Raw genomic sequence first — 23,198 nt, 5'->3', positions numbered from 1 at the left:
TTATACCCCACTGGTTTATTTTGCTGCTGTCTGGGTCCTAACCAGTAATTCCCTCTCCTGGGCCGACATCCATTTCTCCACCGTTTCCGGATCTTATGGTGGCCTCCAACTTCACCAGTGCTTTCTGCCCCACAACAATTCTCCACATTACCCGCTGTAATTATTTGCACGAACACCTTTGCGGTCTTCTGCGCGCATGCGCAGTATACCGGAGCTGTGCAGGCGCGCCCGATCCACATCTGCGCAGGCGCGCTGTATCCTGGAGCCTCACCTGTGCAGCACCCAACGGTTGTGGCCTGCACTGTGGGCCCGGCGTTCCTCGGCTCCGTGCGGAGAAGATCACTCAGGGGAGCCGCTGGTGGCCGGGGAAGAGGGGGGCGGGGAAGAGCGAGGTTCGAAAGGGGAGAGAGAGAATCGACAGGGGGGAAGAGAGGTGGGATGGAGAGGCGAAGTGAGAGAGGTTCGAAGGGGGAAGAGAGAGAAGAGATTGGAGAAGAGAGAGAGAGAAGGGAGAAGAGAGAGGGAGGAGTTCGGATGAGGAAAGAGAGGAGGGGGAGAGAGAGAGGAGGGGGAGGAGAGAGTGGAGATTGGAGAGAGAGAGAGAAATCAGAGAGAGAGAGGGGGTGGAGGGGCGAAGTGAGAGAGGATCGAAGAGGGAAGAGAGAGAGGAGATTGGAGTAGAGAGAGAGAGAAGGGAGGAGAGAGATAGTAGATCGGATGGGGAAAGAGAGGGGAGAGAGGAGAGGGAGTGAGAGAGAGGAGACTGGAGAGAGAGGAGATCGGAGAGAGAGAGGAGAAGAGAGAGAGAGAAGGGAGGAGAGAGAGACGAGATCGGAGAGAAAGAGGAGAAGAGAGAGAGAGAAGGGAGGAGAGAGAGAGAGGAGATTGGATGGGGATAGAGTGGAAAGGGAGAGAGAGCAGGGGGAGTCAGGGAGAGGAGACTGGTGGGGGAGAGAGAGGAGATCGGAGGGAGAAGTGGGGAGGAGATCGGAGGGGGGAGTGAGGAGATTGGAGGGGGGAGAGAGGGAGATCGGAAGGGGAGAGGATCTAACGGGGGGAGAGAAGGTCAGGAACTCGGAAGGGGGTAAAGAGCACGGAGAGCAGAGTGGGGATGGGGGAGGAACGTGATCCCGGTCTAAATCCGGAGGTCATGACACTGTCATTCCCTGAAATGAATATTTATTTGTGCTGATACACAAATTAGCATTGATCCATTTGTTCTTTGTACCTTACCTCAAACTTTACTCTGGCTGTGCACAGTTTGGGTTTGATTGATTATCTACTGTGCTGTTCGGGCCACATGGGGAGAATGGGGTGAATCGATTCAGTCCCCACCCAACAATGTGCATTTTAAATCATAATCAAAGATTTTCTGTCTGCGTTGGGAATAGTTTGCCAGGTAAATGTAAATGCCACGACTGGAGAATTTTAGCTGTGAGGAAAGATTGGATCGGCTGGGGTTGTTTCCTTTGGAACAGAGGAGGCTGAGGGGAGATTTAATTGAGGTGTATAAAATTATGAGGGGCCCAGATAGAGTGGATAGGAAGGATCTATTTCCCTTAGCAGAGAGGTCAATAACCAGGGGTCATAGATTTAAAGTAATTGGTAGAGGGGATTAGAGGAGAATTGAGGGGAAATTTCTTCACCCAGAGGGTGGTGGGGTCTGGAACTCACTGTGTGAAAGGGTGGTAGAGGCAGAAACCCTCATCACATTTAAAAAGTTCTTGGATGTACACTTGAAGTGCCGTAACCTACAGGGCTACGGACCAAGAGCTGGAAAGTAGGATTAGGCTGGATAGCTCTTTGTTGGCCGGCGCGGACACGATGGGCCGAACGGCCTCCTTCCTTGCTGTAAATTTCTATGATTCTAAATAATGATTTGGACGTCACAAAATGGCCCTTAAGTCTCACGATTTTCAGCAAGTTAATTGCAGCCCCAGTGGCCTAATGGATAAGGCACTGGCTTCCTAAATCAGGGATTGTGTGTTTGAATCCCATCTGGGGTGATGTGTTTTTAAAGATTGCCAGGGGCGAAAGGTGCAGCCGGGGGGGATTTTATCAGAACCTTTCAGCAAAGTTTCGGTCAATGTCATAATATCAGTGCAATCGTCCAGAATAAGTTTGTAGATGGTAAGGGCCTCGTTTACAAGTTGATGGGCGTTCTAAAGTGAGTGAGGATTTGGGAGGGCAGAGTAACCCAGAGATACGCTGGAGCTATTACTGTGGAAATGTGGAGATTTGCTGTGGGGCAGAAAGCGATGGTGAAGTTGGAGGCCACCATAAGACCCAGAAACGGTGGAGAAATGGACGTCGGCCCAGGAGAGTGAATTTATGGTCAGGACCCAGACAGCAGCAAAATAAACCAGTGGGACAGTCACAGACACAGCAACGATGGGGGATGGGCTGTAAACTGGACAAAGTTACTCTCAAACTGCAGCAACTGAATAGGAGATCAGAGTCACAGCAGCTGAGTCTTACAGTGTATTCCAGTGGAGTATTGATGGCGGAGAAGGCCATGAATTGTGAATCAAATTTGAGCAAAGTTCCAGAGCTCACTGATGAAAACAAAGAGCGGGCAGGGTCGGGGAATGGGCAGTGGGCACGGTATCTCCCTAAACATCTCCGCCTCGCTGCCTCTCTCCTCCTTTAAATGTTCCTTAAAACCTACCTCTTTGACCAAGGTTTAGGGCTCCTGTCCTAATATCTCCTTATGTGGCTCGGTGTCAAATTCTGTTTGATAATCGCTCCTGTGAACACCTTGGGACATTTTACTATGTTAACGGTGCTATAGGTACTTGAGGGAAATAAACTTGCAGGGCTATGGGAATAGAGCGGAGGAATGGGACTGACTGGATTGCTCGAAAGAGAGCTGGCATTGACTTGATGGGCCGAATGGCCTCCATCTCTGCCGTTATGACTCGATGACTCTACAACTCTATTCGTGAAGCCCAGGATCCCGTAAGCTTTTTTAACTGCTTTCTCAACCTGCCCTGCCACCTTCAATGATTTGTGCACATATACCCCCAGGTCTCTCTGTTCATGCACCCCCTTTCGGATTGTACCCTTTTAGTTTATATTTCCTCTCCTTATTCCTTCGAACAAAATGTATCAGTTCACTCTTTTCTGCGTTAAATTTCATCTGCCACGTGTCCGCCCATTCCACCAGCCTGTCTGTGTCCTCTTTCTTATGTTCATTAATAAATAGACATTCTTATTATGAACACAGCTAGCTTTTGCCAGCTACTTTTATTGAGCACATGTGGGCTTGTACAGCATCTTGTAGAGGCTTCCATCTTGCCTGATGCCTTGTGGGTAGCCTAGCCTCATGGGTAATGTAGTCTTAATATAATATATAGCTGGGTAGTGTAGTCTTATACATACAGCTATATACAGCTCTACTGCTCCACCTAGTGTCCACCACAGAATGACATGTTATTGATCACTACACTCTTGAAGTCGATCACTATCCTCCTCACTGTTCACTGCACTTCCAAGTTTTGTGTCATCTGCAAAGTTTGAAATTGTGTCCCGTACAAACTTTACTCTGGCTGTGCAGTTTGGGTTTGATTGATTACCTACCGTAGTATTCAGGCCACATGGGGAGAATGGGGTGAATCGATTCATTAGCCACCCAACAATGTGCATTTTAAATCCTAATCAAAGATTTTCAGTCTGCGGTGAGAATAATTTGCCCTGTAAATAATGATTTGGCGGTCACAAACTGACCCTTAAGACTCATGATTTTCATCACTTTCTATACAGCCCCAGTGGCCTAATGGATAAGGCACTGGCCTCCTAAGCCAGGGATTGTGGGTTCGAATCCCATCTGGGATGATGTATTTTTAAAGATTGGCACTACGGTATTGCCGTCAAGGCCCAGAATGTCAATGCAACCATCCAGAATAAACTCGAAGATGGTCAGGGCCGTGTTCAGAAGTTGATGGGCATTCTAACGGGAGTGGATTTGGGAGAGCTGGAGGTATTTCCGTGGAAATGCTGTAGAATTGCCGTGGGGCAGAAAGCGGTGGTGAGGTTGGAGGCCGCCATAAGATCTGGAAACGGTGGAGAAATGGACGTCGGCCCAGGAGTGGGAATTTCTGGTCAAGACCCAGACAGCAGCAAAATAAACCAGTGGGACAGTCACAGACTCAGCAGGCAACAGCAGTGATGGGGGATGGGCTGTAAACTGGACAAAGTTACCTTCAAACTGCAGCAACTGAATAGAAGATCAGAGTCACAGCAGCTGAGTCTTACAGTGCATTCCAGTGGAGCAGTGTAGTATTGATGGCAGAGAAGGACAGGAATTGGGAATCAAATTTGAGCAAAGCTCCAAGGCTCACTGATGAAAACAAAGAGCAGGCCGGGTCGGGGAATGGACAGTGGGCACGGTATCTCCCTAAACATCTCCGCCTCGCTACCTCTCCTCCTTTAAATGTTCCTCCAAACGTACCTCTTTGACCAAGGTTTAGGGCACCTGTCCTAATATCTCCTTATGTGGCTCGGTGTCAAATTTTGTTTGATAATGGCTCCTGTGAAGCACCTTCGGATATTTAACTATGTTAACGGCGCTATATAAATACAAGTTGTTGTTGTAGGTGGCTCTGATATGGCGCGAGCAGTGACAGATATGATGGGTGAAAATAGCTCCCATCTCTGCTGAACTTTCAAAGACTCTGAAAATGTGAGGCAGATGTCAAATTTCGGAGCGGTCAATTGCCCTCAGGCGGGTTACATTGTGTATTCAGCCTCAATGGCCTAATGGATAAGGCACTGGCCTTCTAAGCCAGGGATTGTGGGTTCGAGTCTCATCTGGGGTGTTGTGTTTTTAATGATTGACACAGCGGTGGTTTAGGCGGGGCAAGTGGTGGAAGGTGCTGCCAGGCGGGGAGGCTGCATTAAGGAGGATTGTATTATCACCTGTAGCCAAGATTCCATCAAGGCCGTAAGGTCAATGCAATCATCCACAATAAGGAGGGAGAGAGAAGACAGGCCAGTTAGCCTGACATCAGTCATTGGGAAAATGTTAGAAACCATTATTAAGGAAATGGTGACAATGCACTCAGAAAATCATATGATTAGGTTTTTGTGAAAGGAAATTGTGTTTAACAAATTTATTGGAGTATTTGGAGGATGTAACCAGCAGGGTAGATAAATGGGAACCAGTGGATGTCGTATATTTGAATTTCCAAAAGGCATTTAATAAGGTGCCACGTAAAAGGTTTTATTTTTATTTGTTCCTGGGATGTGGGCGTCGTTGGCAAGGCCAGCATTTATTGCCCATCCCTAATTGCCCTTGAGAATGTGGTGGTGAGCCGCTGCCCTGAGGAACTCCTGCAGCGATGTCCTGGGGCTGAGGTGATTGACCTTCAACAACCACAACGCTACGCAAGATAAGGTATCCTGGGGTTGGGGTAATATATTAGCATGGATAGAGGAGTGGCTAACAGACAGAAAACAGCAGGTAGGGATAAACGGGTCATTTTCCGGTTGGCAGGCTGTAACTAGTGGGGTGCTTGGGCCTCAGCTATTTACAATCTATATTAATGACTTAGATGAAGGGACCGAGGACAATGTATCCAGATTTGCTGACGATACAAAGCTAGGTGGAAAAGTAAGCTGTGAGGAGGACACAAAGAGCCTGCAAAGGGATCTAGACAGGTTAAGTGAGTGGGCAATAAGGTGGGAGATAGAGAATAATGTGAGGAAAGGTGAGGTTATTCACTTTGTTAGGAAGAATAGAAAAGCAGAATATTTTTTAAATGGTGAGAAACTATTAAATGTTGGTGTTCAGAGAGATTTAGGTGTCCTCGTACAGGAAACACAGAGAGTTAGCATGCAGGTACAGCAAGCAATTAGGAAGGCAAATGGCATGTTGGCCTTTATTGCAAGGGTGTTGGAGCACAAGAGTAAGGAAGTCTTACTACAATTGTACAGGGCTTTGGTGAGACCACACCTGGAGTACTGCGCACAGTTCTGGTCTCCTTATCTGAGAAAGGACATACATGCCTTAGAGGCGGTGCAACGAAGGTTCACTAGATTGATTCCTGGGATGAGAGGGCTGTCCTATGATGAGAGGTTGTGTAGAATGGGCCTATACTCTCTGGAGTTTAGAAGAATGAGAGATGATCTCATTGAAACATATAAGATTCTGAGTGGGATTGACAGGGTAGATGCTGAGAGGTTGTTTCCCCTGGCTGGAGAGTCGAGAACCAGGGGTCACAATCTCAGGATAAGGGGTCGTGCATTTAAGACTGAGATGAGGAGGAATTTCTTTACTCAGAGTGTTGTGAATGTTTGGAATTCTCCACCCAAAGGGCTGTGGATGCTGAGTCGTGGAGTATATTCAAGGCTGAGATCGATAGATATTTGGACTCTAGGGGGAACAAGGGATATCGGTTCGGGCGGGAAAGTGGAGTTGAGGTCGAAGATCAGTCATGATCTTATTGAATGGCGGAGCAGGCTCGAAGGGCTGTATGGCCAACTCCTGCTCCTACTTCTTATGTTCTTATGGCGATGGACATTGAAGTCCACCTGATGGTATGAGAGTTCATGGGGTCAGGAGTCAGCGTTGAGGACTCCCAGGGCCACTCCCTCCTGTCTGTGTACCACTGGGCCGCCACCTCTGCTGGGTCTGTCCTGCTTGTGGGACGGGACATACCCAGAGATGGTGATGGAGGAGTCTGGGAACTTGGCTGATAGGTATGATCCTGTGTGGTTGCATTCTAGCCCAAGCCACAAGTTTAAAGTTACCTGGGCCCACTGACCATCCACCTCTTTGTTTACATCAGTCAGCCCTGGAAATTTCCACAGAAATACCTCCAGCAAACCTCTTGGTCACTCGGCCCTCCCAAATCCCTGCTCCCACTTCCTCGAATTGTCAATACACTTGTCCATAAGGCCCTTACCACCCTTGAGCTTATTGCGGATGGTTGCATTGACATCACGGCCTTGACGGAAACTTGGCTCACAAGTTACGATTAATGCAGCCTCCCCGCCTGGCTGTACTTTCCACCACTTGCCCCGTCTAATCCGCCATAGTGTCAATCATTAAAAACACATCACCCCAGATGAGACTCAAACACACAACCCCTGGCTTCGGAGGCCAGTGCCTTATCCATTAGGCCACTGGGGCAGAATACGAACAGCACCCCACCTGAGGACAATTGACCGCTCTGAAATTCCTCACATTTCCCAAATCCTGGAAAGTTAAGCACAGAGGGAAGCTATTTTCACCCATCATATCTGCCGCTGCTCACGTGCCCTGCCAGAGCCATCTACAGCAACAACTTGCATTTATATAGCGTCTGTAAAGTAGTAAAACGTCCCAAGGGGTTCACAGGAGCGATTATCAAAGAGAATTTGACACCGAGCCACATAAGGAGATACTAGGACAGGTGACCAAAGGCTTATAATGGAATGGTTACAGCACAGAAGGAGGCCATTCGGCCCGTCGAGCCCATGCCGGCTCTCTGCAATACCACTTCAGCTAATCCCACTGTTCCTGCCCCTTCCCCGTAGCCCTGCAAATGTTTTTCCTGCAGGTACTTATCCAATTCCCCTTTGAAAGCTGTGATTGAATCTGCCTCCACCAGCCTTCCAGGCAGTGCATTCCAGATCCTAACCACTCGCTGAGTGAACAAGTTATTCCAAACGTCACCTTTGGTTGTTCCGCCAATCACCTTAAACCTATGTCCACTGGTTCTCGACCCTTCTGCCAATAGGAACAGTTTCTCTCTATCTACTCTGTCCAGACCCCTCATGATTTTGAACACCTCTATCAAATCTACTCTCAATCTTCTCTGCTCTATGGAGAACAACCCCAGCTTCTCCAGTCTATCGACATAACTAAAGTCCCTCATCCCTGGAATCATTCTTGTTGTGTATGTACCTTTAAGGGAATAACTGGTCTTAGACTGCAGTACCGGCAGTGACCACCCCTGTATAAAAGGCCCGAGCAGGATTCTGTAGTTTCAGTTTCAAGCTGCCTCTTGTTCAATAAAGTACCTGTTAAACTGTTCTCCCGAAGTCCGTGTATTATTGAGGTGCGGACTTTACAGTGGCGACGAGTAAGTTCGAACTCACCTGCAGTGTGGCATCATCTCATGGGGATCTCGCCTGAAAGGAAGGTCCTGGAAGGTCATAGTCTGAGCAACGGGCGTCGACCGAGGGCAACCGCCCAAAGAATCCATCGGTGTTTGGAGAATTGCGGGAGAGACTGTGGTTCCAGCGAATCGTGCTGGAGGCAGGTAGCGCCCTGACCCTTCCGGACTGCGGCGGGCTCAAGCTCGATTGAGCGGCTCTACAAATCGGGCCACGCAGCGTCGCCGGGAAAAGAAAACAAGAGAGAGAGGGTGGAGTGCACAGGGCGCGGTCGATGCTCGAGAACAGGACAGCGGAGAGAAACTAAACGGGGGGGAAGGAAAGCGAGATGCGCCAAGGCTGCGGGTCGCCGCCATTACCCCGTAGAATGCTAGGAGCAGCGTGGCAGTAAGGGGAAGAAGCAAAAGCACGGGAGGCGCCATTTTATCCCGTTGGGGAAGAAACAAAAGCACGGGAGGCGCCATTGTATTCCATTGGGGAAGAAGCAAAAGCGCGGGAGGTGCCATTTTAAATCGGCCAAGATGCCGAGAAGTGGCAGTATCACTGCTTTCGACAACGAGGTAGAAGACTGGACCACGTATGTGGAAAGAATTGAAGTGTACTGCAAGGCAAATGAGGTGGCTGATGGAAAGAGGGCGTCGGTATTATTAAATCTGATGGGTGCGAGTACGTACGGCCTATTGCGGAATTTAATTACCCCAGCTAAACCAATGGAGAAAAGTTTTGAGGAGATTGTTCATATCTTACAGGAACACCTAAGCCCTACACCACTGCTGATAGCAGAAAGATTCAAGTTTCATAAAAGAAACCAGCACAAAGATGAGAGCAATGCTGACTATCTTACGGAACTACGCAAGTTATCGAAGCAGTGCCAGTTCGGAGCAAGACTGGCAGACACCTTACGGGATAAGTTTGTCTGCGGGCTCCAGAGTGAAGGAACCCAGAAACGACTACTTTCAAAAAAGGACCTGACGCTAGAACAGGCTTTCAGCGTGGCAGTATCCTACGAAGCAGCAGCACGGGGAGCTGCGGAAATACAACAGAAACCACAAGAATACAGCGCTAACGAAATGGCGTATGGAGCCGAAAAGTGCTATCGCTGCGGCAGAACAACCCATGAGCAGAAGGACTGCTGGTTTAAAGACAAAATATGCAGGCAATGCGGGAAAATGGGACATATAGCAAGAGTCTGCAGGTCGGGAAAGAAAACCAACACGACAAGAACTACTAAGGAACAGTACAGGAAAGTAAAGAAACTGACAGATAATAGTTCAGAAGACGAGGAGAGTGATAAGGACTCCGGGAGCAGGCAACTAAGTTGTTTAAAGTTACACAACGTGATCGCAAAAGAAGATCACCGAACCATTTGGGTCACCCTCATGATAGCAGGGTCCCCAGTGAAGATGGAATTGGACACAGGATCAGCCCTAACTGTCATGAATCGACGAGACTATGAGCGGCTATTTTCACACATACCCTTAAAGGACACGCCCATTGTATTGAAGACATACACGGGGCAAAAGGTCTACCCCAGAGGAAAAATAAGGGTGCCAGTTGAATATAACGGAAAGGAAACACAGAAACTATACATGTATATACTACGAGATGGAGGACCACCATTATTGGGACGTGAATGGATCCGAAGACTACAATTGGATTGGCATTCCATTCTGGCACTAACTGTGACTGACAAAAAAGATGATGACGTCGCACCTGGACGTCTGTCACAAATTCTATCTGACGCGGAAGAGGTGTTCCAACAAGGACTTGGGACTCTAAAAGGAGTAAAGGCAACCATAAAGATTGAGGATAACGCAACCCCAAAATTTTTCAAGGCCAGACCGGTGCCATACGCGATACGCCCAGCTGTGGAAGCTGAACTGGAGAGTCTGGAGCGTTCGGGGGTGCTGTCTAAGATGGATTGGAGCGAGTGGGCCACACCCATTGTTCCTGTAATGAAGAAAGCATTGAGCAGCACGCCTGGGGAGCCAAGGAAGGTTCGCATCCGTGGGGACTTCAAGGTGACTGTGAACCCAGTCCTGCACACAGTACAGTATCCGCTTCCGCGGATAGAAGATATTTTCGCCTCGCTATCTGGAGGGAAACGTTTTACAAAGATTGACCTGGCTCAAGCGTATCTACAAATGGAGGTGGAAGAAGCATCTAGGAAATACCTCATGATAAACACTCACAAAGGCCTTTACCAGTACAATCGACTGGTATTTGGGGTAGCATCGGCCCCGGCTATGTGGCAGAGGGCAATGGAACAAATCCTGCAAGGGATCCCGGGGACCCAGTGTTATTTGGACGACATCCTGGTTACGGGCGAAAATGACAATGAACACCTTGCCAACCTGGAACAGGTGCTCACGAGATTGCAGGAATATGGGCTACGAGCCAACCGCCCCAAATGCGAGTCCTTCAGGAGACAAATCTCGTATTGTGGCCACACGATTGATGAGGAAGGGTTGCATAAGTCGCCGGACAAGATTGAGGCTGTAGTCAAGGCTCCAGCACCAGAAAATGTGTCGCAACTGCGGTCGTTCCTCGGGTTGGTGAACTACTACCATAAGTTCTTGCCGAATTTATCGACAATTCTGCACCCACTGAACGCCCTCCTTCAAACTGGTGTAACATGGAAATGGAGTGATGAGTGTAAGCGTGCCTTTCAGGAATGTAAATGCCAAATCACTTCAAAAGAAGTATTGGCCCACTACAACCCAACACTCCCGATTCGGTTGGCATGTGATGCGTCACCTTACGGCATTGGAGCGGTGCTGTCACACAAATTCCGTGATGGTTCAGAGAGGCCAATAGCCTTTGCATCGCGCTCGCTAACCTCAGCCGAGCGTAACTACGCCCAGATTGACAGGGAGGCCCTCAGCCTGGTGTGGGGGGTGAAGAAGTTCAATCACTATCTGCACGGGCAGAAATTCACCCCACTGACTGATCATCAACCCCTGGTCTCAATTTTTAACCCAAAGAAGGGCGTTCCGGTGATGACGGCGCAACGGCTGCAAAGATGGTCACTTTTTCTAGGGGCATATCAGTATGACATAGAGTACAAAGGTACGAAACAACATGGAAACGCTGATGGGCTGTCGCGCCTACCATTGCCTACGGCGGAAGAAGCACCTGCAGTGGACCCTGTGGAGATATTCCATGCGACCATAGTCGAATGTTTGCCTGTTACAAATGCAAGTATTGAGAAGGAAACCCGAAATGACCCGACACTCTCTCGGGTCTATGATTTGACGGTGAAGGGATGGCCAGCATATGGCGACTCACTGTTGCCAGCATTCTCGCCAAGGTGGGAACAGCTGTCAGTGTGCCGGAGAACCTTGATGTGTGGATCCCGAGTGGTAATTCCACCCAAGTTGAGAGATAGAGTACTCAATGAGCTTCACGAGGGTCATCTGGGAGGGGTAAAAATGAAGAGCCTAGCCAGGGCGTTTGTGTGGTGGCCGGGAATCGATAAAGAAATTGAGGATATGACCAAGAGATGCACAGGATGCCAGAAGGTCCAAAACGCTCCACCACAGGCCCCGCTACATCCATGGGAGTGGCCCTCATCTCCATGGCAATGGGTACACATTGATTTCGCTGGTCCATTTATGGACTCAATGTTTCTAATTGCTGTGGACGCCCATTCGAAATGGCCAGAGGTCATTAAAATGTCCTCCACCACCATGGAGAAATCTATTGCAGTCCTAAGAACCATCTTCGCCAGGAATGGGTTGCCAGAACAGATCTGTTCCGACAATGGCCCACAGTTTGTGTCTGAGGATTTCCGGAGGTTCCTGAAGAATAATAGGGTGAAACATTACACATCTGCCCCATATCATCCAGCCAAAAATGGATTGGCTGAGAGGTTTGTTCAGACCTTTAAAAAGGCCATAAAGGCAATGTATAATGACGACATACCACTGCAACACAAGGTGGATAACTTCCTGTTTGCTTACCGGAATGCAACACATGCAGTAACCAACCAAACTCCAGCCGTACTGTTTTTCAACCGGAGACTAAGATGTCACTTGGATTTGCTCAAACCAAACATAAGACGAGATGTTGAGGATAAGCAGTTCCAGCACATAAATGAGAAGCCAACCAGGAGCTTCAAGATAGGGCAACCAGTCTTGGCCTGCGACTACCGAACAGAAAAATGGCAGCCAGGCACGATATGCACACAGCAGGGACCACTAATGTACACAGTGGACGTTGGAGAGAGCATTGTGAGACGCCATGCTGACCAGATTCTAGAGTCACAGGAACAAGCCAAACCTGTACCACAAGCATGTGCACCTGGTAATGAGCCCGAAGTACAGATTGCGTCTACCTCAGAAGCAGGGGTATTGGAAGCTGACGAACCAACCAATGACAATGAGCCAGAATTGACTCCACCACCAGAACAGGATACTCGAGAAAGGCGCTATCCAGTCCGGATCAGGAAGCCTCCTCAAAGACTGAATTTATAAATGACTATTTCAGTTGATGTATATATTACTGAGAAAATTGTAATTGTAATTGTAATTAGTTATTATTTAGTTGTTAAATGAATGTTATGTACTGTTTATCTAAAAGGGGAGGAATTGTTGTGTATGTACCTTTAAGGGAATAACTGGTCTTAGACTGCAGTACCGGCAGTGGCCACCCCTGTATAAAAGGCCCTAGCAGGCTTCTGTAGTTTCAGTTTCAAGCTGCCTCTTGTTCAGTAAAGTACCTGTTAAACTGTTCTCCTGAAGTCCGTGTATTATTGAGGCGCGGACTTTACAATTCTCGTAAATCTTTTCTGCAGCCTCTCTAAGGCCTTCACATCCTTCCTAAAGTGCGTTGACCAGAATTGGACACAATACTCCAGTTGGGGTCGAACCAGTGTTTTATAAAGGTTCATCATAATTTCCACGCTTTTCTACTCTATACCTCGGTGGCAGTACATATTGAGAGAGTGGTTAACAAAGCATATGGGATCTTGGGCTTCATAAATAGAGGCTTTAGGTTTTGAGTACAAAAGTAGAGAAGTTATGCTGAACCTTTATAAAGCGCTGGTTGGACCACAACTGGAGTATTGCGTCCAGTTCTGGTCACCACACTTTAGGAAGGATGTGAAGGTCCTTGAGAGGGTGCAGAGGAGATTTACCAGAATGGTTCCGTGGATGGGGGATCTTAGCTATAAGGACAGGTTGGAGAAGCTGGATTTGTTTTCGTTAGAGCAAAGGAGGTTGAGGGGTGATTTGATAGAGGTGTACAAGATTATGACGGGTTTGGATAGGCTAGACGGGGAAAGGATCTTCCCACTAGTTGATGGCACAAGGACTAGGGGACACAGATTGAAGGAATTGGGCAAGAGATACAGGGGGGATGTGAGAAAAACTTTTTTACACAGTGAATGGTGATGACCTGGAACTCGCTGCCGACGGAAGTGGCGGAAGTGGAGACACTCAATGTTTTCAAGGGGAGGCTGGATAGGTACTTGAGGGAAATAAACTTGCAGGGCTATGGGAATAAAGCCAGGAATGGGACTGACTGGATTGCTCTAAAGAGAGCCGGCACGGACTGGATGGGCTGAATGGCCTCCCTCTGTGCCGTTATGACTCGATGACTCTACAACACTATTCATGAAGCCCAGGATCCCGTAAGCTTTTTTAACTGCTTTCTCAACCTGCCCTGCCACCTTCAATGATTTGTGAACATACACCCCTAGTTCTGTCTGTTCATGCACCCCCTTTAGGATTGTACCCTTTAGTTTATATTTCCTCTCTTCAATCCTTCTACCAAAATGTATCAGTTTTCTGCGTTAAATTTCATTTGTCACGTGGCCGCCCATTCCACCAGCCTGTCTATGTCCTCTTGAAGTCGATCACTATCCTCCTCACTGTTCACTGCACTTCCAAGTTTTGTGTCATTTGCAAAGTTTGAAATTGTGTCCTGTACAAACTTTACTCTGGCTGTGCAGTTTGGGTTTGATTGGTTACCTACCGTAGTATTCGGGCCACATGGGAAGAATGGGGTGAATCGATTCATTAGCCACCCAACAATGTGCATTTTAAATCCTAATCAAAGATTTTCTGTCTGCGGTGAGAATAATTTGCCCTGTAAATAATAATTTGGCGGTCACAAACTGACCCTTAAGTCTCATGATTTTCATTGCTTTATGTACAACCACAGTGGCCTAATGGATAAGGCACTGGCCTTCTAAATCAGGAATTTGTGGGTTCGAGTCCCATCTGGGGTGATGTATTTTTAAGATTGGCACGACTGTAGTGTCCGTGTGTTGATAGAAGACACTGAAGACAGGAGTTGGTTCATAGGTGTTTACGAAGCAAAGTCTGGGGGGGTGTTCTGACGGATATACAGGCTTATATAGCCCGAGTGGCCATTACCGGCATTACAGCACACCTGGGGCTCTTAAAGGCACATACACTACAATTCCTCCCCTTTTAGTTAACCAGTACATCATATTTTAAGTAATTATTAATTACATGTTATAAGAAAAATAATCTACACATTGCTGCAGTTAATCAAATATAAGTCTGTCTCTCAGGAGGCTTTGTGACTCGGTCCGGATAACGCCTCGGTGGTGTAGTAGTTTCTTGTGGTGTAGTAGGTTCTTTTGGCAAGGCTGATTCGGCTTGAATGCCAGTGTCGGGTTCATCGGGTTCCAGTATCACCGGATCGGAGGTAGATATGGGTATCTCTACTTCATCGTTAGACGTATAGAGTTGTGGTGTAGGTTGTCCCTTTTCGGATGAGTCTATGATTTGGCCAGCATGGCGCCTTATTATGCTTTCTCCGATGTCCACGGTATACATCAGTGGTCCTAGTCGTGTGCAGATAGTTCCAGGCTGCCATTTCTCGGTACGGTCGTCCCGGGCTAAAACTTGTTGACCTATCTGGAAGGTTCTAGTTGGCCTTTCATTCATGCCTTGAAACTGCCGGTTCTCCACGTCCCTTCTGATGTTGGGCTTGACCAAATCCAGCCGGCATCTTAGGTTTCTATCGAAGAACATCATGGCAGGAGTTTGGTTGGTAACCATATGTGTTGCATTCCTGTATGCGAATAAGAAGTTATCCACCTTGTGTTGAAGTTTTATGTCTTCATTACCCATGGCCTTTATGCCCTTCTTGAAGGTCTGGACAAACCTTTCAGCCAATCCATTGGTGGCGGGATGGTATGGGGCGGACGTGTAGTGCTTAACCCCATTGTTTTTTAAGAACTTCCTGAATTCTTCGGACACAAATTGCGGTCCATTATCAGAACAGATCTGTTCCGGCAGCCCATTCCTGGCAAATATGGTCCTTAATACTGTGATGGTTTTTTCCGTGGTGGTGGAGGACATCTTTATTACCTCCGGCCACTTGGAGTGTGCATCAACCGCGATTAAGAACATTGAGTCCATAAATGGACCAGCAAAGTCGATGTGTACCCTTTGCCAGGGAGATGAGGGCCACGCCCATGGATGTAGTGGGGCTTGTGGCGGAGCGTTTTGGACCTTCTGGCATCCTAGGCAGCTCTTGATCATTTCTTCGATGTCTCCATCGATACCTGGCCACCATACAAACGCCCTGGCTAGGTTCTTCATTTTCACTCCACCCAGATGCCCCTCGTGAAGCTCCTTTAGTACTTTATCCTGGAGTTTGGGTGGAATCACCACTCTGGATCCACACATCAAGGTTCCTCGGCACACTGACAGCTGTTCTCTTCTTTGCGAGAATGCTGGCAACAGTGGTTCGCCATGTGCCGGCCATCCCTTCACTGTTAAATCGTAGACCCGTGAGAGAGTTGGGTCATTTCTCGTCTCCCTTTCAATGGCAGAATTTGTTACTGGTAGACATTCCACTATGGTAGAGTGGAACATCTCCACTGGGTCTACTGTAGGTGCCTCTTCTACCGTTGGCAATGGTAGGCGCGATAAACCGTCAGCATTCCCATGCTGTTTTGATCCTTTGTATTCTATGTTGTATTGGTGTGCCCCTAGAAAAAGGGACCACCTCTGCAGCCTTTGCGCTGTCATAATGGGAACACCCTTTTTAGGGTTGAATATGGAGATGAGGGGTTGATGATCAGTCAACAAGGTAAATTTTTGTCCGTGTAAGTAATGGTTGAATTTCTTCACTCCCCATATCAGGCTGAGTGCCTCCCTGTCGATTTGGGCATAGTTACGCTCAGCTGAGTTTAATGAGCATGACGCAAAAGCTATCGGCCGTTCTGAGCCATCAGGGAATTTATGCGATAATACTGCTCCTATGCCGTAAGGGGATGCATCGCACGCCAGTCTGATTGGCAGTGATGGGTTGTAATGAGCCAAAACTTCTTCGGATGTGATTAAGCCTTTGCATTTATGGAAGGCACGTTTACAGTCTTCGTTCCATTTCCAAATCACTCCTGTTTGGAGCAGTTCATTAAGAGGGTGTAGAAGAGTTGATAAGTTCAGTAAAAATTTATGATAGTAATTTATTAATCCCAGGAACGACCTTAATTGTGAAACATTTTCAGGTGCTGGGGCTTTTATGACCGCTTCAATTTTTTTCAGGTGACTTATGCAACCCTTCCTTATTAATTATGTGGCCACAATATGATATTTGATTTTGGAAAAATTCGCACTTGGGGCAATTTGCTCGTAGGCCCCGTTCTCTCAGCCTAGTGAGCACCTGCTCCAAATTGGCAAGGTGCTCATTGTCATTTTCTCCTGTTACAAGGATGTCGTCTAGGTAGCATTGAGTACCCGGAATCCCTTGGAGGACTTGCTCCATAGCTCTTTGCCAGATAGCTGGAGCGGATGCTACACCGAAAACCAGTCGATTGTACTGGTATAGACCTTTGTGTGTATTTATCGTGAGATATTTTTTAGAGGCCTCTTCAACCTCCATCTGTAGATATGCCTGTGCCAAGTCAATTTTGGTGAAACGTTTCCCTCCGGATAGTGAGGTGAAAATATCTTCTCTCCTCAGAAGAGGATACTGTACTGTGTGAAGGACCGGGTTTACAGTCACCTTGAAGTCTCCACAGATGCGAATTTTTCTCTGTTCTTCAGATTTATCATTATTCAATGCTTTCTTCATGACTGGAACGATGGGTGTTGCCCACTCGCTCCAATCTATTTTGGATAATACGCCTGCCTTTTCCAAATTCCCCAGCTCTGCCTCGACTGCTGGACGAATTGCGTATGGCACCGGTCTTGCCTTAAAAAACTTGGGAATTGCTGCATCTTCCACTTTTATTGAGGCGGTGATGCCTTTCAAGGTTCCTAGTTTCTCTTGAAACACTTCTTTGGCGTTGGCCAAGATGTCTTTTAATCGTTCAGGTATGATGTCATCATCGTTTTTTTCCTTACTGGTCACCGTCAGTGCCTGAATAGAGTGCCAGTCTAAACGTATCTTTCTGATCCATTCACGTCCCAACAACGGTGGACCACCATCTTGTAGAATGTATAAATACAACTTTTGTATTTCTTTGCCGTTGTATACAACAGGCACCCTTATTTTTCCTTTGGGGTATACTTTCTGCCCCGTATATGTTTTTAAGATAATGGATGTGTCTTTTAAAGGTATATGCGGAAATAGCCTCTCGTAATCCTGTCGATTTATTATGGTTAGAGCTGATCCTGTATCTAGTTCCATTTTAACTTGGGACCCTGCTATCGTGAGGGTAACCCAAATGGTTTGGTAATCATCTTTGGCAAGTACATTATGTAATTTGAGACAGCTTAGTCTCTTGTTTTCGGAGTCGCTATCGCTTTTCTGGTCTTCGGAGCTACTGTCCGTCATCATTTGTACCTTTCTGTACTTTTCTTTATTGATTTTTTTTTTTCTGTCTGTGGATTTATTTTGTCCAGATCGGCATACCTGTGCAATGTGTCCAATCTTTCCGCATTGCCTGCATGCTTTGTCCTTGAACCAGCAGTCCCTCTGGTTATGGGTGGATCTGCTGCAGCGATAACATCTTTCGAAACCCTGTGTCATTTCATGGGTGCCGAAGTCCTGTGTCTTTTGTTGTATCTCTGCAGCTCCTCTTGCTGCTGCTTCGTATGATACAGCCATACTGAAAGCCTTGTCCAGTGTTAAATCTTTTTCACAAAGCAGCCTTTTTTGTGTTCCTTCACTTAAGAGACCGCAGACAAATTTGTCTCGAAGATAATCTGCTAGTCCTGCCTCGAAATGGCAGTACTTTGATAGCTTTCTTAATTCGGTGAGGTAATCAGCGTTACTTTCATTCTTGTGCTGATTTCTCTTGAAGAATTTGAATCGTTCCGCTATCAGCAGCGGTGTTGGGTTTAAGTGCTCCTGCAGGGTATCAACAATTTCTTTAAAATTCTTGTCCTTTGGTTTGGCTGGAGTGATTAAATTTCGTAACAGCCCGCATGCCTTTGCGCCCATTAGGTTCAGCAGTACTGAAGCTTTTTCTTTCATCTTCTATTCCATTTGCAGTGCAATATACCTCTACTCTTTCCACATATGTGGTCCAATCCTCTATTTCGCTATCAAAAGCATCAATATTGCCAGACTTAGGCATCTTAGAAAAGATATGGCGCTTCCCACGCTTTTCTTTCTGTTCTGCAGAAAAGATATGGCGCTTCCCGCGCTTTCCCGCCACTGCTGCCGATGACAACGCTGTTTCCCGCGGTTTCCGTTCTTTTTTAAAATTTATTCACAGTTGGAGACTCGTTCCCGCCGGACTTTCTCTCCAGGCCTGAACGCCGACCTGCTTGCAGCGCCGGCCGTCTCCCGAGTGCTCCCTCCCAGTCTGTTATTGCTTGCCTCCGATTTCGCTGCCCGTCTTATCTGTAGAGCCAGCCGCTGGAGCCCCAGCCTGATGCCCAGGAAGGATTAGCGCAGTACCTGCCACCACTTTCTTGAGTCTTCTGGACGCCCGAGGAATCGATGTTCTTGAGGTGCTGCCGAATTGCAGGTAAGTCCGTTTCCACTTCGTCGCCACTGTAGTGTCCGTGTGTTGATAGAGACATTGAAGACAGGAGTTGGTTCACAGGTGTTTACTAAGCAAAGTCCGGGGGGGGGTTCTAACGGATATACACAATATACAGGCTTATATAGCCCGAGTGGCCATTACCGGCATTACAGCACACCTGGGGCTCTTAAAGGCACATACACTACAACTATGATGTGGCCGTCAAGGCCCAGAATGTCAATGCAGCCATCCAGAATAAACTGGTAGATGGTCAGGGCAGTGTTCGCAAGTTGATAGACATTCTGAAGGGATTTGGGAGGGCGGAGTAACCGAGAGGTACGCTGGAGGTATTTCTGTGGAAATGTGGAGAAATGCTGTGTGGCAGAAAGCATTAATAACCAGTCATTTTTATTAAGAACAGCTAGCTTTTGCTAGACACTTTATTGAGCACATGTGGACTCGGCACAGTATCTGTAGAGGCCTCCATCTTGACTGCTGCCTTGTGGGTAGCCTAGTGCATCGTGGGTAGCCCACTCTTATATACATACAGCACCACCTAGTGTACCATTCCAGAATGACAGGTTACTGATCATTACATCCCCCTTTCTTTGAGGTTAAACAAAATCAGTATCAATCAATATCAATCAATAACAACATAAACATCTTCAAAAGTCAATGCATTTTCAATGTAGTTTTCTTTGTACTCAAAGATTAAGTCTATCAGGCTTTTTTACTTTACGTGTGGATCTTCTCAGCACAGGTAAGTCTGATGTGTTTTCATGAGAGCCTGTATGTGTATTTGTGTTTGATTGTTCTGGTGGTGAGTGACAAGATTCAGTTGTGTCATTGTCATCGATTTGCTCTTCGATAGTCTCTTGCGTTTTTAGGAGGGAACGGCGGTTCCTCCTGAGAATCTGTCTTCCTCAGTTCTAACAGTGTATGACCTTGGTCCTACTTCCTCAAGAACTGTAGCTTTCCTGTTCCATGCATCTGGATCCTCAATCCTGACAACATCATCCCTTGTCAATGGTTTCAGAGTTTTGAATGACTTTTCATAGTGTGATTTCTGTTTCAGCTTTAACAGTTGAAGTCTCTGTCTCAGTTCCTTACTCTGCTTTTCTTTTGCACAGCAGGGTAGCGTGGTACGCAACTTGCGACCCATTAGGAGTTCAGCAGGTGAAGAACCAGAGTCTAAAGATGAGGCTCGGTAGCTCAGCAGGGCGAGATAAGGATCAGACTTGCTTTCTGTCGCTTTCTTCAGTAGCTGCTTGAGAACTTGAACACCTTTCTCTGCCTTACCATTCGACTGAGCATACAAAGGATTGGATGTGATGTGTTGTGTGGCAGAAAGCACTGGTGAAGTTGGAGTCCACCATAAGATCCAGAAATGGACATCAGCCCAGGAGAGTGAATTTCTGACCAGGAACCCAGACAGCCGCAAAATAAACCAGTGGGACAGTCACAGACACAGCAGGTGACAGCAGCGATGGGGGATGGGCTGTAAACTAGACAAAGTTACCTTCAAACTTAAGCAAGTGAATAGAAGATCTGAGTAGTCCAGTGGAGTAGTGTAGTATTGATGGCAAAGAAGGCCAGGAATTGGGAATCAAATTTGAGCAAGGTTCCAGGGCTCACTGATGAAAGCAAAGACCAGGCCGGGTCGGGGAATGGACAGTGGGCACGGTATCTCCCTAAACATCTCCACCTCGCTACTTCTCACTCCTCCTTTAAATGTTCCTCCAAACCTACCTCTTTGACCAAGGTATAGGGCACCTGACCTAATCTCTCCTTATGTGGCTCGGTGTCAAATTTTGTTTGGTAATGGCTCCTGTGAAGCACCTTGGGATATTTTACTATGTTAAAGGTGCTATATGTTATGTTCATTAATAACTAGTCGTTTTTATTAAGAACAGCTAGCTTTTGCTAGACACTTTATTGAGCACATGTGGACTAGGCACAGTATCTGTAGAGGCCTCCATCTTGACTGCTGCCTTGTGGGTAGCCTAGTGCATCATGGGTAGCCCACTCTTATATACATACATCACCACCTAGTGTACCATTCCAGAATGACAGTTCACTGATCATTACATCCCCCTTTCTTTGAGGTTAAAAAAATCAGTATCAATCAATATCAATCAATAACAACATAAACATCTTCAACAGTCAATGCATTTTCAATGTAGCTTTCTTTGTACTCAAAAATTAAGTCTATCAGGCTTTTTTACTTCACGTGTGGATCTTCTCAGCACAGGTAAGTCTGATGTGTTTTCATGAGAGCCTGTATGTGTATTTGTGTTTGATTGTTCTGGTGGTGAGTGACAAGATTCCGTTGTGGCATTGTTATCGATTTGCTCTTCGATAGTCTCTTGTGTTTTTAGGAGGGAACGGCGGTTCCTCCTGAGAATCTGTCCTTCCTCAGTTCTAACAGTGTATGACCTTGGTCCTAATTCCTCAAGAACTGTAGCTTTCCTGTTCCATGCATCTGGATCCTCAATCCTGACAACATCATCCCTTGTCAATGGTTTCAGAGTTTTGAATGACTTTTCAGAGTGTGATTTCTGTTTCAGCTTTAACAGTTGAAGTCTCTGTCTCAGTTCCTTACTCTGCTTTTCTTTTGCACAGCAGGGTAGCGTGGTACGCAACTTGCGACCCATTAGGAGTTCAGCAGGTGAAGAACCAGAGTCTAAAGGTGAGGCTCGGTAGCTCAGCAGGGTGAGATAAGGATCAGACTTGCTTTCTGTCGCTTTCTTCAGTAGCTGCTTGAGAACTTGAACACCTTTTTCTGCCTTACCATTCGACTGAGCATACAAAGGATTGGATGTGATGTGTTGAAAGTCATAATGTGCTGCAAACTGTTGCCACTCCTTACAGTTGAAGCACGGACCATTGTCGCTAACGGCAATCCTGGGAATTCCATGTCTGGCGAAGATGGATTTCACATGCATTATGACACTGCTTGCTGTGGTGCTTGAGAGCAGTGCCATCTCAGGATAGTAAGAATAGTAGTCAATCACTATTAGATAGTCTTTACCATTTAAATGAAAAAGGTCCATACCAACCTTTTGCCATGGTGCTGTTGGTATGTCAGCTACTATCATTGGTTCCTTTGCTTATTTGTTTTTGTGTTTCTGACATGTCTCACATTTGCCTATCATGTTCTCAATGTCCTTATTTATGCCAGGCCAATAAACAGTGTCTCTTGCTCTCCTTTTGCATTTTTCAATTCCGAGGTGTCCCTCATGAATCCTTTTGAGCATGTCTTGATGTAGAGCCTGTGGAATGACTATTCTGTTCTGTTTTAGTAATAGTCCACTTGCGACACTCAATTCTGACCTTATGTGAAAATATTTTGGACAGGAACCTTTTGGCCAACCATGATGAATGTTCTCTATTACTGTTTGTAATACTGTATCTTTTACTGTTTCTTCTGCTATTTGCTTTGATTTCGTGTCTGACACGGGCAGCGCAGCAGTGACCATACTCACATGAACATCCACGTCTTCTTCAGTACAGCTCACATGACTCATTGTGGGTGCTCAGGATAGTGCATCTGCTAACACTATGTATTTGCCTGGTGTGTAGATCAGTTCAAAGTCATATCTTTGCAGCTTCATCATGAGTTGTTGAATCCTTGGAGACATCTCATTCAGGTTCTTTTTTATGATGGCAACCAGTGGGCTGTGGTCTGTCTCAACTGTGAAGGTGGGAAGTCCATATATGTAGCCATGAAACTTTTCTAGTCCAACTACCAAGCCTAGACATTCCTTTTCAATCTGGGCGTATCGACACTCAGTATCAGTCATAGACCTGGAGGCATAGGCAACAGGCTTCCAATCTTCACCCTCTGCTTGTAGCAAGACCGCACCTAGGCCATCTTTTGATGCATCCGTTGACACTTTGATTCTTTTTGTTGGGTCAAAGAAGGTGAGTACAGGTGTGGTTGTCAGCACTGTTTTGAGGTTTATCCACTCTTGTTCATGTCTTTCTGTCCATGCGAACTCATTTGTTTTACGTAGCAGGTCTCGCAGACAGGCTGTCTTGGCTGACAAGTTAGGAATGAACTTTCCAATGAAGTTTATCATCCCCATGATGCGTAGCACTCCTTTTTCGTCAGTGGGTCGGGGCATTTTGAGTATGGCGTTTACTTTTTCCATATCTGGCTCTATTCCTTTACCAGATAGATTATCTCCTAGGA

The 23,198-nt window shown here is 46.7% G+C and overlaps 1 non-coding gene across 1 annotated transcript; it reads left to right on the top strand.

Annotated features, from left to right (window-relative positions):
- Positions 1-3,761: 3,761 nt before the first annotated feature.
- Positions 3,762-3,834, top strand: trnar-ccu (transfer RNA arginine (anticodon CCU)). The gene has a single exon. It is a non-coding gene; the product is annotated as a tRNA-Arg (tRNA).
- Positions 3,835-23,198: the final 19,364 nt, after the last annotated feature.

The sequence above is a fragment of the Somniosus microcephalus genome, chromosome 28 (genome assembly GCF_052327205.1).
Source record: "Somniosus microcephalus isolate GS21.2 chromosome 28, FLI_Smic_1.0, whole genome shotgun sequence".
NCBI classification, from domain to species: Eukaryota; Metazoa; Chordata; class Chondrichthyes; order Squaliformes; family Somniosidae; genus Somniosus; species Somniosus microcephalus.
The sequence above is the reverse complement of the archived record's forward strand: the minus strand, read 5'-3'. Positions and strand labels throughout refer to the sequence as shown.